The following is a 14,676-nucleotide window of genomic DNA, read 5'->3' as shown; positions in this document are numbered from 1 at the left end:
AAGGAGAAGAGAATGTGCTACCAGAAGAAAAACCAGACTACGGTGGTACCATGAAGCCAAGTAGACCAAGTACTTCATGAAGGAGGCAGTGGTCAGTGGTTCCACTGAGAGTGAAGCAGGGTAAGGTTTAAAAATTGTTAATTGATTTAACAACCAGGATGTTATTGGTAAACACTACCCCTTTCATAGTGTGGTGGGGACACAAACAAGATCTGAGGAGATGGAAGGCTGATTAGGATGTGCAAAACTACAATCCTGGCAATCCTTTCAAGATATTGGGCTGTTGAATGGTGAGATAGAATAGAGGTGGAAGAGGGGGATAAAGTTAGAGAATTTGTTTTGTTTTTAAAAAAAGGCATTTGCATTAGCATATTTAAGTGAAGACAGAAAGGAGCGTGTAGAAAGGAGGAAATTAGAAGCAGGTAAAGATGGAACCTGAACTCTGGATTAGAGAACAGGGTGGCCCTTGAGAACACCCTGGAGTTGAAAGATGAAAAATTAGGGATTCTAGCATGAGGATCCCAAGATAAGCCCACTATGGCATTTTGGTACACAATCTTTCAGAAGAAAAAAGGTTGGGATAAAGGAAAGCAATTTCTGTGACTGCATTTTATAGTAGATGCTTTCGTGAAGTTCAGGGGCTGAAACTCACTATGAGAGAAGATGGACAGAGGAAACTCTTAGGGAGGCTGTGTTTGTAGTTACAGAAGCAGAGCATTTCTTCAGAAGTAACAGTAGACAAAGAAGAGACATCAAACATCTGGGGAACCACCTTGCGTGATCATCTAGGAGAATGGTCTTGCACACAATTTTAATGTGAAAAAAATGTTGCATATGAAATAATGTTCAGATGTGAGCCACGCTTGGACCTCAAGGAAGTAAGGTCATAAAGAAACTTCTCATGAAGAATAATAGGTACTTGAAGCTGAATTGTGTGAATATACATAGCTTTTATTTTTATTTTTTAAAATTGTATTCACCTATTTAATCTTCATATATATCATATATCAGGAAAAAGCAATTTATTTTGTAGGAATTTTAGAGAAATGCAGTGTGTTTACTTTTAAATTAATATGAGAAGGCATGGACATTTCTATGTTAATTTCAGGGAACATTTTATTTTTTAACTGTCACTTCCTCAAAATCTTCTGTCTCCCAACTATGTACTTTCCATACTTTTTGACAAATGGGCCTTTTGTGCACAAGCCTCATAATCAAATTGGTTCAAGAATAGATTGCTGCAAGTGGAACTTTCTTATATTCACCCTTGTGACAGCTAATGAAGACAAATGGGGGAAGAACAGGGACTGTGCTTTGCGGAAGGAGCTCTCATTCCCCACTGTGTTGGCTGAAGGCAAATTTGTTTCAAAGGAAAAAAAATAGAATCATCTAATTGCTTAATTCCTGCTGAAAGCCATTGGCAGCCAGCCTGCTCAAATACAGACTTTTATTTAGAGAACAAGTGTAAAACTTGCATACACATCCAACAGAAACCTTATTTTTTCCTCATTGAACAGTTGCCATTATCAGAAAGTGTTTATATTTGATCTGCAGAAAAAAAGAATATTTGCCTTTTGTCGATGTTCAAATTAACTATCCGAACAAACATTTCATATTGCTTTAGTTCTGGGAAATATAGTAATTAGGGAATGACTAGAAATTTGGAGGTCACAGGTAATTTTTTTTTTTTTTGAGACAGGTCTCCCTCCGTCACCCAGGCTGGAGTGCGGTGGCACTGTCATAGCTCACTGCAGCCTAGACCTCCTGGGCTCAAGTGATCTTCCCACCTCAGCCTCCCAAGTGTCTGGAACCACAGGCATATGACACCATATATGGTTAATTTTTTTACTTTTTGTAGAGACGGGGGTCTCACTTTCTTGTCCAGTCTGGTTTTGAACTTCTGGGCTCAAGTGATCCTCCTGCTTTGGCCTCCTAAAGTGTTGGGATTACAGGCATGAACCACGAATCCAGCTAACAGGTACATTTGAGAATGGTTTTTGCCTTCAGCTAATTTAAAAATTAAGATGCCAGTCAAATATATGACACAATTGGAACCCTCATACATTGCTGGTGAGAGTCAAATTGGAACAATGTGAAAAACTGTTTGGCAGTATCTATTACAGGCAAATATAAACCAGCACTGTGGTCCAGCAATTTCACTGCTGGGCATTACCTAACATAAATGGTTTGGAATTTCATATTGGATTACTCAGAGTAGCCCTAAACTAGAAACAACTGAAGTGTCCTTATACAGAATGGAATACCCGTATAACAATAAAAAAGAATAAAGTATTGATCCAAGCAACAACACAGATGAATCTTAAAAACAATGTTAAGTAAAAGAAGTTAGATATTAAAGAATACATACTGTATCTGTATAGTTCCATTTTTTAAAGTTCAAGAAATGCAAAATTGATCCATTAGGATAAAAGTTAGAATAGTGGTTATTCTTGATGGGGGTTGACCTGGAGGGGAGGCAGGGGGAAACTTCTGTGGTGCTGGAGATGTCCTAGACTCCAGTGTGATTGTAACGGATGGTAGCTATAAGAGTATTAAACATAAGTAAAAGTTTATTGAGGTGTATATTTCAGATTTGTACATAATAATATTAAGTTGTACTTTGATTTATAAAAGAGACCATCTTGGGCGGTGCAGTGGCTCATGCCTGTAATCCCAGCACTTTGAGAGGCTGAGGCAGGCAGATTACGAGGTCAGTTGATCAAGACCATCCTGGCTAACACGGTGAAACCCCATCTCTACTAAAAATACAAAAAATTAACCGGGCATGGTGGCACACACTTGTGGTCCCAGCTACTTGGGAGGCTAAGGCAGGAGAATCGCTTGAACCTGGGAGGCACAGGTTGCAGTGAGCGGAAATTGTGCAACTATACTCTAGCCTGGGCAACAGAGCGAGACTCCATCTCAAAAAAAAAAAAAGTCATCTCTCTGATTTCTTAAAAACATTTTTTTACTTGCAGAGAAGGAGAAAGCAGGCAATAATGAGAGCTTGCCTCCTTGACCATGACTTTGTGGGCCCTGTATATTTCAGGTAAATCAGACTAAGTGACATACCCTCACTACACTAAGTAATTGATTTTTCAGTTAGGAGATAACAACTGTAATAACTAAATATTTATTGGATTTAGAGTAGTTATTAAAGATAAATTTGATTTAGGGAACCACAGAGGCTTTGAGAGCATTCTGTAAATAATCTTTCTGAATTTGCTACATCTATGAATCAGTAGTCATAGGCTTTTGACCTTGACCATTTTTATGTCCCTTGATTTGATCTTTTGGGACCCATGGCCTTATCTAGTCCTACTCTAGGCTTTGCTAGACATCCTTTCATAGGCTTTTTTAGTGGCCAGATTTCACCTTCCTTACAGTTTGACCCATGAACTCTGGAAATACGCAGGAGATAAGACTGTACTTTAGAAAGCACAAGAAATTTAAAATGTCTGGAATTTTAGAAAATGTTAGGGGAAGACCTAATTTTCACAACAGCAGTCCATTATTTCAATAGACGATGAAGATTGCATGAGAAAGGCTCTCTGTTTCCAATGTGGTTGAAGAAATTGAAGTTGGTTGTAGCAAAACACACAGGAATGATGAGGAAGAATTTGAGAATAGGAAATAACTTCAGAGATCATCTCACCCTTATGTTTCCAAGAGCATGAACAACATACAATTTAAGTAAGGTTATGTCTTTAGATCTCTTCATTTATTATGCCTGCTGATATTTAACTGATGGAAGAATAGAAGGCATATGCGCTGGCATCACTAGAAGGACACCAATACTTTTCACCTCAACTGGATTTTTTTTTTTTTTTTTTTTTTTTTATTTTTTTTATTTTTTTGAGACGGAGTCTTGCTCTGTCGCCCAGGCTGGAGTGCAGTGGCCAGATCTCAGCTCACTGCAAGCTCCGCCTCCCGGGTTCACGCCATTCTCCTGCCTCAGCCTCCCAAGTAGCTGGGACTACAGGCGCCCGCCACCTTGCCCGGCTAGTTTTTTGTACTTTTTAGTAGAGACGGGGTTTCACCGTATTAACCAGGATGGTCTCGATCTCCTGACCTCGTGATCCGCCCGTCTCGGCCTCCCAAAGTGCTGGGATTACAGGCTTGAGCCACCGCGCCCGGCCCCACCTCTACTGGATTTTTTTTTTTTTTTTTTTTTTTGAGACGGAGTTCTGCTCTTGTTGCTCACGCTGGAGTGCAATGGTGCAATCTCGGCTCACTGCAACCTCCACCTCCTGGGTTCAAGTGATTCTCCTGTCTCAGCCTCCTGAGTAGCTGAGATTACAGGGGCATGCCACCATGCCTGGCTAATTTCTGTATTTTAGTAGAGATGGGGTTTCACCATGTTGGTCAGGCTGGTCTTGAACCCCTGACCTCAGGTGATCCACTCACGTCGGCTTCCCAGAGTGCTGGGATTACAGGCTGAGCCATGGTGCCCAGCCTCTACTGGATTTTAGTGTTTATTTGGGCTATGAAATTGTAACAGTGTACAAGATACACTCTGGAGTTGGAGCAGAGGCTCTCTTCAGGGTCTTCTGTTTACTAGTTCTATGATCACTGACAAGTTACTTAACTTCTCTAAGCTCCAGCTTCTTTTTATCTAAAGTGGAGTTTATACTAGTGTCTGACTCATTAGAATGTTAGGATTAAATGAGATGACATGCACAGCACTTAGCACTTAGCAGAACAAAGCCTGATACATCTTAGGAGTTCAATAACTGTTGCCTAACATCACCATCAAACAATAATACTAATAGAATATGGCTACTAATAATATCTATTTATTAGCTTATATTTGTGCAGTTAATCTGGTGAAAATTTCTCCATGTGGAACTGATAGTGTGTTTAAATGACCAGCACTTCCTCTCCTTTTTTTTTTTTTTTTTATCCTTGAGCCTGCTAACAGTGTTTGTCCTCCATGCAGAATTGAGCCAATTTATATAATGGTTTTAGAAGTGAGGTAAATAGGATGAGATTCATTAGTGTTGGACTGATTTGTGCCTAGAAACCCCATGGGACATTTCTTGACAGCTAAGCCACCTAGCCCCCATGGTGCCAGTTAATAGAAAAGCTTCATCTGTAGTGAATTCATTTGTTATTGCAGTGGGAACATTCAATTTCCTCCTCTTTTTTATTTGCGGCTGCATTAGACTCAGAGTTTCCGAATATTTTTGTTTTAAAGCTATTGTTTAGATTTGAAATTAGTATTCGGAGAAGCAAAGGCTCTTCCTAATTTGGAGGCAGTGTACAGAGTAATACAGACTTTATGGCCCCATTGGAATGTGACAGTGATGCAGCAGTGGGAGCCGGTGGGGCATAAGCCCCTGTTGAGTTGAACAAAGTACCATGTACCTGAACTTTTGTATATTAATTAGATGGAAGTATCTATCTGTATTAAATTGAGCATTATAATCATCACCAATTGTTAAGTGATATTAGATGAATGAAAAAAAGAACCAACTATAACGCATGTCCATACCTAGCACTGTGGTTGCAGTTAACATGACACCAACCTAAGTAATATATTTAACAAAAATATTAAAAATATATATATTCATCTCAGATTGTTCCTTGTAGACCAAAATACCTATAGGTTTGATTAAAATTTTTATGTCTTTTATATTTTATTTAGATGAGGTTTCACTGCCACACAGGTTAGAGTGCAGTGGCATTATCTTGGCTCGCTGCAACTTCCACCTCCCAGGCTCAAGCAATCCTTCCACCTTAGCCTCCCTAGTAGCTAGGACTACACAGGTGGTCACCAACACACTGGCTAATTTTGTCTAATTTTGGTAAAGACAGGGTTTTGCCTTCTTTTCCAGGTTGGTCTGGAACTGCTGAGCTCAGGAGATCCACCCTTCTTGGCCTCCCAAAGTGCTGGGGTTACAGGCGTAAGCCACCACACCCGGGCTTTTACATCTTAAATAGTAATTTTGTTATGGAAAAATAATTTAAATATAATTTCCAGCTAAAGTTATAGTTTCAATTTTACAGTTTTAATGTAGAGATAATTCTGTTTTTGGAGAATCATTCTTTGAAATTGAAGAATGGGTTCTTCAATTAGGAAAAATATGAATTACATGGAATATTTAAAGGAATATTCCTAGTGACTTTCACTTATTTTACTTTCACTTACTTTATGCCAACAAAAGACATAAGGCTCTGTGGACATGAAACACCTCTGATCATGGATATTAAGATTCTTCAATCTGTGACCTGTTACCTATACTGTAGCCACTGTTTCCACTAAGACATACTATATTGTTTGAGTCACTAAGGCATCCATTTACTCAACTCTACTTGTTTTTATACCATATAGATTTTTTAAAAACATCAGAGCTGGAGTGGAGAAAGATGGCTGAGTAGGAACAGGCTCCGGTCTGCAGCTCCCAGCAAGATCAACACAGAAGGTGGGTTATTTCTGCATTTCCAATTGGGGTACCCAGCTCATCTCACTGGGACTGTTAGACAGTGGGTGCCGCCCACGGAGGGTGAGCCAAAGCAGGGTGGGGTGTTGCCTCATCCAGGAAGTGCAAGAGGTTGGTGAACTCCCTCCCCTAGCCAAAGGAAGCAGTGAAGGACTGTGCCATAAGGAATGGTGCATTCCAGCCCAGATACTATGCTTTTCTCATGGTCTTTGCAACCTGCAGACCAGGAGATTCCCTCAGGTGCCTACATCACCAGGGCCCTGGGTTTCAAGCACAAAGCTGGGCAGTCATTTGGGCAGATACCAAGCTAGCTGCAGGAGGTTTTTTCATACCCCAGTGGCACCTGGAACACCAGCAAGGCAGAATTGTTTACTCCTCTGGAAAGGGGGCTGAAGTTGGGGAGCCAGGTGGTCTAGCTCAGTGGATCGCACCCCCACGAAGCTGAGCAAGCTAAGATCCACTGGCTTGAAATTCTCGCTGCCAGCACAGCAGTCTGAAGTCGACCTGGGATGCTTGAGCTTGGTAGGGGTAGGGGTGTCTGCCATTACTGAGGCTTGAGTAGGTGGTTTTTCCCCTCACAGTGTAAACAAAGCCGTCGGGGAAGTTCAAACTGGGCAGAGCCCACTGCAGCTCTGCAAAGCCACTGTAGCCAGACTGCATCTCTAGATTCCTCCTCTCTGGGCAGGGCATCTCTGAATGAAACGCAGCAGCCCCAGTCAAGGGCTTATAGATAAAACTCCCATCTCCCTGGGACAGAGCATCTGGGGGAAAGGGTGGCTGCGGGCACACCTTCAGCAGACTTAAATGTTCCTGCCTGCTGGCTCTGAAGAGAGCAGTGGATCTCCCAGCACAGCACTTGAGCTCTGCTAAGGGACAGACTGCCTCCTCAAGTGGGTTCCTGACCCCCGTGCCTCCTGACTGGGAGACAGTTCCCAGCAGGGGTCAACAGGCATCTCATATAGGAGAACTCCAGCTGGCATTTAGTGGGTGCCCCCTGGGACGAAGCTTCCAGAGGAAGAAACAAGCAGAAATCTTTGCTGTTCTGCAGCCTCTGCTGGTAGTATCTAGGCAAACAGGGTCTGGAGTGGACCTCCAGCAAACTCCAGCAGACCTACAGCAGAGGGGCTGACGGTTTTTTTTTTTTTTTTTTTTTTTTTGAGATGGAGTCTCGCTCTGTCTCCCAGGCTGGAGTGCAGTGGCACGATTTCGGCTCACTGCAAGCTCCGCCTCCCGGGTTCACGACATTCTCCTGCCTCAGCCTCCGGAGTAGCTGGGACTACAGGGGCCCGCCACCTCGCCCGGCTACTGTTTTTGTATTTTTTAGTAGAGACGGGGTTTCACCGTGTTAGCCAGGATGGTCTCGATCTCCTGACCTCGTGATCCGCCCGTCTCGGCCTCCCGGGGCTGACCGTTAGAAGAAAAACTAACAAACAGAAAGGAATAGCATCAACATCAACAAAAAGGACATCCACACAAAACCCCATCCGAAGGTCACCAACATCGAAGACCAAAGGTAGATAAATCCATGATGATGAGAAAAAACTAGCACTAAAAAGGGTGAAAATTCTAAAAACCGGAACGCCTTTTCTCCTGCAAAGGATCACAACTCCTCACCAGCGGGGAAACAGAACTGGACAGAGAATGAATTTGATGAGTTGACAGAAGTAGGCTTCAGAAGCAGGGTAATAACAAATTCCTCTGAGTTAAAGAAGCATGTTCTAACCCAGTGCAAGGAAGCTAAGAACCTTCAGAAAAGGCTAGAGGAATTGCTAACTAGAATAACCAGTTTAGAGAAGAATATAAGTGACCTGATGGAGTTGAAAAACACAGTATGAGAACTTTGTGAAGCATATACAATTATCAATAGCTGAATCAATTAAACAGAAGAAAGGATATCAGAGATTGAAGATCAACTTAATGAAATAAAGCGTGAAGACAGGTTAGAGAAAAAATAATGAAAAGAAATGAACAAAGCATCCAAAAAATATGATACTATGTGAAAAGACCAAGCCTACATTTGATTGGTGTATCTGAAAGTGATGGGGAGAATGGAACCAAGTTGGAGAACACTCTTCAGGATATTATCCAGGAGAATTTCCCCAATCTAGCAAGACAGGCCAACAGTCAAATTCAGGAAAAGCAGAGGACACCACAAATATTCCTTGAGAAGAGCAACCCCAAGACACATAATTGTGAGATTCACCAAGGTTGAAATGAAAGAAAAAATATTAAGGGCAGCCAGAGAGGAGGGTCAGGTTACCCACAAAAGGAAACCCATCAGACTAACAGCAAATCTCTCTGCAGAAACCCTTCAAACCAGAAGAGAATGGGGGCCAATATTCAACATTCTTAAAGAAAATAATTTTCAACCCAGAATTTCATATCCAGCCAAACTAAGCTTCATAAGCGAAGGAGAATTAAAATCCTTTGTAGACAACCTAGTGCTGAGAGATTTTGTCACCATCAGGCCTGCCTTACAAGAGCTCCTGAAGGAAGCACTGAATATGGAAAGGAAAAACCAATAACAATAACAGCAAAAACATACCAAATTGTAAAGACCATTGACACTATGAAGAAACTGCATCAATGAATGGGCAAAATAACCAGCTAGCATCATAATGACAGGATCAAATTCACACATAACAATATTAACCATAAATGGGCTAAATGCTCCAATTAAAAGACACAGACTGACAAACTGTATAAAGAATCAAGACCCATCAGTGTGCTGTATTCAGGAGACCCATCTCACATGCAGAGACACACATAGGCTCAAAATAAAGGGATGGAGGAATATTTACCAAGCAAATGGAAAGCAAAAAAAGAAAAAAAAAAAGCAGGAGTTGCAATTCTAATCTCTGATAAAACAGACTTTAAACGAAGAAAGATCAAAAGAGACAAAGAAGGCCATTACATAATGGTAAAGGGATCAATGCAGCAAGAAGAACTAACTATCCTAAATATATATGCACCCAATACAGGAGCACCAATTCATAAAGCATCTTCTTAGAGACCTACAAAGAGACTTAGACTGCCACACAATAATAGTGGGAGACTTTAACACCCCACTGTCAATATTAGATCAATGAGACAGAAAATTAACAAGGATATTCAGGACTTGAACACAGCTCTGAACCAAGCGGACCTAATAGACATCTACAGAACTCTCCACCCCAAATCAACAGAATAAACATTCTTCTCAGCACCACATCACACTTACTGTGCAATTGACCATATAATTGGAAGTGAAACACTCCTCAGCAAATGCAGAAGAACAGAAATCATAGCAAACAGTGTCTCAGACCACAGTGCTATCAAATTAGAACTCAGGATTAAGAAACTCACTCAAAACTGCACAACTACATGGAAACTGAACAACCTGCTCCTGAATGACTACTGGGTAAATAACAAAATGAAGGCAGAAATAAAGATGATCTTTGAAACCCATGAGAACAAAGGCACAGCATACCAGAATTTCTGGGACACAGCTAGAGCATTGTTTAAAGGGAAATTTATAGCACTAAATGCCCACAGAAGAAAGCAGGAAAGATCTAAAATCAACACTCTAACATCACAATTAAAAGAACTAGAGAAGCAAGAGCAAACAAATTCAAAAGCTAGCAGAAGACAAGAAAAAACTAAGATCAGAGCAGAACTGAAGGAGATAAAGATTGAAAAAAAAAAAAAAAAAACCCTTCAAAAAATCAATGAATCTAGGAGCTGGTTTTTTGAAAAGATTAACAAAATGGATAGACTGCTAGCCAGACTAATAAAGAAGAAAAGAGAGAAGAATCAAATAGACACAATAAAAAATGATAAAGGAGATGTCAGCACCGACCCCACAGAAATACAAACTACCATCGGAGAATACTCTAAACACCTCTATGCAAATAAACTAGAAAATCTAGAAGAAATGAATAAATTCCTGGATACATACACCCTCCTAAGACTAAAGCAGGAAGAAGTCAAATTCCTGAATAGGCCAATAACAAGCTCTGAAATTGAGGCAGTAATTAATAGTCTACTAACCAAAAAAAGCCCAGATCTAGATGGAATCACAGCCAAATTCTACCAGAGGTAGAAGGAGAAGCTGGTACCATTCCTTCTTAAACTATTCCAAACAATAGAAAAAGAGGGACTCCTCCCTAGTTCATTTTATGAGGCCAGCATCATCCTGATACCAAAACCTGGCAGAGACACAACAAAAAAAGAAAATTTCAGGCCAATATCTCTGATGAACATCGATGCTAAAATCCTCAACAAAATGCTGGCAAACCAAATCCAGCAACACATCAAAAAGCTTATCTATCATGATCAAGTTGGCTTCATCCCTGGCATGCAAGGCTGGTTCAACATATGCAAATCAATAAATGTAATCCTTCACATAAACAGAGCCAATGACAAAAACCACATGATTATCTCAATAGATGCAGAAAAGGTCCTTGATGAAATTCTACACCCGTTCCTGCTAAAAACTCTCAATAAACTAGGTACTGATGGAACATATCTCAAAATAATAAGACTTCTTTATGACAGACCCACAGCCAAAATCATACTGAATGGGCAAAGGAAGCATTCCCTTTGAAAAGCAGCACAAGACAAGGATGCCCTCTTTTACCACTCCTATTCAACATTGTATTGGAAGTTCTGAGCAGAGCAATCAAGCAAGAGAAGAAATAAAGGGTATTCAGATAGGAAGGGAGGAAGCCACATTTTCTCTGTTTGCAGATGATAGGATTGTGTATTTAGAAAACCACATCATCCCAGTCCCAAATCTCCTTAAGCTGATAAGCCACTTCAGGACACAAAATCAGCGTGCAAAAATCACAAGCATTTCTGTACACCAATAATAGACAAACAGAGATCCAGATCATGAGTGAACTCCCATTCACAATTGCTACAAAGAGAATAAAATACCTAGGAATACTACTTACAAGGGATCTAAAGGACCTCTTCAAGGAGAACTACAAACCCCTGATCAAGGTAGTAAGAGAGGACATAAATAGAAAACATTCCATGCTCATGGATAGGAAGAATCAATATCGTGAAAATGGCCACACTGCCCAAAGTAATTTATAGATTCAATGCTATCCCCATGAAGCTACCATGGACTTTCTTCACAGAATTAGAAAAAACTACTTTAAATTTCATATGGAACCAAAAAAGAGCCCATATAGCCGAGACAATGCTAAGCAAAAAGAACAAAGCTGGAGGCATCATGCTACCTGACTTCAAACTGTACTACAATGCTACAAACCAAAACAGCATGGTACTTGTACCAAAACAGATATATAGACCAATGGAACAGAACAGAGGCCTCAGAAATAACACCACACATCTACAGCCATCTGATCTTTGACAAACCTGACAAAAACAAGCAACGGAGAAAGGAATCCCTATTTAATAAATGGCATGGGGAACACTGGGTGGCCATATGCAGAAAACTGAAACTGGACCCCTTCCTTACACCTTATACAAAAATTAACTGAAGATGGATTAAAGACTTAAACATAAGACCTAAAATCATAAAAACCCTACAAGAAAACCTATGTAATACCATTCAGGACATAAGCATGGGGAAAGACTTATGACTAAAACACCAAAAGCAATGGCAACAAAAGCCAAAATTGACAAATGGGATCTAATTAAACTGAAGAACTTCTGCACAGCAAAAGAAACTACCATCAGAGTGAAAAGGCAACCTACAGGATGGGAGAAAATTTTTGCAATGTATCCATCTGACAAAGGGCTAATATCCAGAATCTACAAAGAACTTAAAACAAATTTACAAGAAAAAAACAACCCCTTCAAAAAGTGGGCAAAGGATATGAACAGACACTTCTCAAAAGAAGGCATTTATGTGGCCAACAAACATGAATAAAAGCTCATTGTCACTGGTCATTAAAGAAACGCAAATCAGAACTACAATGAGATACCATCTCATGCCAGTTAGAATGGCAATCATTACAAAGTCAGGAAACAACAGATACTGACGAGGCTGTGGAGAAATAGGAATGCTTTTACAGTGTTGGTGGGAGTGTAAGTTAGTTCAACCACTGTGGAAGTTCAACCAGTGTGGCGATTTCTCAAGGATCTGGAACCAGAAATATCATTTGACCCAGCAATTCCATTACTGGGTATATATCCAAAGGATTATAATTCCTTCTACTATAAAGACACATGCACACATACATTTATTGCAGCACTGTTCACAATAGCAAAGACTTGGGACCAACCCAAATGCCCATCAATGATAGACTGGATAAAGAAAATGTGGTACAGGGGCGGTTCCAAGGTGGCCAGATAGGAACAGCTCCAGCCTCCAGCTCCCAGTGTGAGCAACACAGAAGACGGGTGATTTCGGCATTTCCAACTGAGGTACCAGGTTCATCTCACTGGGGCATGTCAGACAGTGGGTGCAATACAGTGAGTGCAGCCCACCGAGTGAGAGCCGAAGCAGGGCAAGGCATTGCCTCACCTGGGAAACACAAGGGGTAAGGGAATTCCCTTTCCTAGCCAAGGGAAGTCGTGACACACAGCACCTGGAAAATTGGGTCACTCTCACCCTAATGCTGTGCTTTACCAAGGGTCTTAGCAAACGGCACACCAGGAGATTATATCCCATGCCTGGCTTGGAGGGTCCCATGCTCACGGGGCCTTCCTCATTGCTAGCACAGCAGTCTGAGATCTAACTGGAAGGCAGCAGCAAGGCTGGGGGAGGGGTGCCTGCCATTGCCTAGGCTTGAGTGGGTAAACAAAGCAGCCTGGAAGCTCGAACTGGGTGGAGCCCACTGCAGCTCAAAGAGGCCTGCTTGCCTCTATAGACTTCACCTCTGGGGACAGGGCATAGCCAAACAAAAGACAGCAGAACGTTCTGCAGATTTAAATGTCCCTGTCTGACAGCTTTGAAGACAGTAGTGGTTCTCCTAGCACAGAGTTTGAGATCTGAGAACAGATAGACTGCCTCCTCAAGTGGGTCCCCGACCCCTGAATAGCCTAACTGGGAGGCAATGCCCAGTAGCAGCAGAGTGACACCTCACATGGCCGGGTACCCCTCTGAGATGAAGCTTCCAGAGGAACGATCAGGCAGCAACATTTGCTGTTCAGCAATATTCCCTCTTTGGCAGCCTCCGCTGCTAATACCCAGGCAAACAGGGTCTGGAGTGGACCTCCAGCAGACTCCAACAGACCTGCAGCTGAGGGTCCTGACTGTTAGAAGGAAAACTAACAAACAGAAAGGACATCCACACCAAAACCCCATCTGTACATCACCATCATCAAAGACCAAAGGTAGATAAAACCACAAAGATGGGGATAAAACAGAGCAGAAAAGCTGAAAACTCTAAAAATCAGAGTGCTTATCCCCCTCCAAAGGAACGCAGCTCCTCACCAGTGACAGAACAAAGCTGGATGGAGAATGACTTTGACGAATTGAGAGAAGAAGGCTTCAGATGATAAAACTTCTCCGAGCAAAAGGAGGAAGTTCGAACCCATCGCGAAGAAGCTAAAAACCTTGAAAAAACGTTAGATGAATGACTAACTAGAATAACCAATGTAGAGAAGTCCTTAAATGACCTGATGGAGCTGAAAACCATGGCATGAGAACTATGTGACGAATGCGCAAGCTTCAGTAACCGATTTGATCAACTGGAAGAAAGGGTATCAGTGATTGAAGATCAAATGAATGAAATGAAGTGAGAAGAGAAGTTTAGAGAAAGAAGAATAAAAAGAAACGAACAAAACCTCCAAGAAATATGAGACTATGTGAAAAGACCAAATCTCCATCTGATTGGTGTAACTGAAAGTGATGGGGAGAATGGAACCAAGTTGGAAAACACTCTGCAGGGTATTATCCAGGAAAACTTTCCCAACCTAGCAAGGCAGGCCAACATTCAAATTCAGGAAATACAGAGAATGCCACAAAGATACTCCTCGAGAAGAGCAACTCCAAGACACATAATTGTGATTCACCAAAGTTGAAATGAAGGAAAAAATGTTAAGGGCAGTCAGAGAGAAAGGTCGGGTTACCCACAAAGGGAAGCCCATCAGACTAACAGCAGATCTCTTGGCAGAAACTCTACAAGCCAGAAGAGAGTGGGGGCCAATATTCAACATTCTTAAAGAAAATAATTTTCAACCCAGAATTTCATATCCAGCCAAAGTAAGTTTCATAAGTGAAGGAGAAATAAAATCCTTTACAGACAAGCAAATGCTGAGAGATTTTGTCAACACC

This window comes from Macaca thibetana, chromosome 12, assembly GCF_024542745.1.
Source record: "Macaca thibetana thibetana isolate TM-01 chromosome 12, ASM2454274v1, whole genome shotgun sequence".
Lineage (NCBI taxonomy): Eukaryota > Metazoa > Chordata > Mammalia > Primates > Cercopithecidae > Macaca > Macaca thibetana.
This window is presented reverse-complemented; position numbering follows the sequence as displayed.